Source organism: Limulus polyphemus, unplaced genomic scaffold, assembly GCF_000517525.1.
Source record: "Limulus polyphemus unplaced genomic scaffold, Limulus_polyphemus-2.1.2 Scaffold2477, whole genome shotgun sequence".
Taxonomy (NCBI): Eukaryota; Metazoa; Arthropoda; class Merostomata; order Xiphosura; family Limulidae; genus Limulus; species Limulus polyphemus.
This window is the reverse complement of record NW_013668087.1, coordinates 29,400-30,457: the sequence shown is the minus strand read 5'-3', so window position 1 is coordinate 30,457 and position 1,058 is coordinate 29,400.

Here is a 1,058-nt window from a genome sequence, read left to right as displayed (position 1 = left end):
TCCATAACAAACAAACAAACTGCCTGTACTGTTTCGTTCACCCCTCTCTTTGTCTCTTAGCCAGTCACATACACGACCCTCTTGTGAAAAAAATGTAGTGAACTGACCTCGCATGCTCACTTTACTTTAAAACATCTTTCTATTTTTAATTCTTCCTTATATCAGTCTCCACAAACAAATAATTTTCACTCTCGTCTTACATTTAAATCCCTTATTCGGCTTTTTATGTTAGTTCGCTCCCGATGTCTTTTGACACATACATGCACATAATTGATCAAATATCTAAAACGGAACTCTTGTGGCATTTCATCATGTAAAACTGAGTGACAAGATAGGTCCGCAGAATAACAAGAGATTCGTCAAGTAAATGCATTACAAAGTAATTATGAATTCTCTTAATGTGACTGAGTTCGTTAAAGAAAGCGATAGGACACAAATATGAATGTACAATAAATACAATATTTTATTCGCAATCATAAACAACAGTGTGTGTGTGTGTTTATTTTGCAAAATAGACAGTCAACTTTACTTGGGAAAGATTGCTAAATGAAGTTACATTATGTAGTTCGCTCCAAGCTGTTTGTAAAAACTGTTTGTTTTCTCTAGATGTTTTGTAAACTCAGAAAACATATTGTTAAATAAATAAGACTATAATGTCATCCTTTTCCAGGGAGACTTGCGCTTCTCAAGCGACTGTTGGTCATTCCCCTTGACAATAAGTCAGACTATAGCCTCGAGATGTCTTCTAACCTGCTAGTGGAAGAGGTTACTCTTTACCTTCACACAATACATACAACATTTCAGAAACTTTTCTTACGGGAAGACAAAGATAATACCTCAGGTAAATAGCAAAGAACAACAGGTAGATAAAACAAAAGGAGTTTATCGACTTTCATGACCAATGTGCTACGTGAAACTGCATGTACCTGAAAAATGAAAAATCTGGAATATGCGCTAGCCGTCTTTAATTTACCAGTGTAAGACTAAAGGGAAGGCAGCTAGTCATCACCACCCACCGACAACTCTTGGGCTACTCTTTTACCAACGAATAGTGGGAG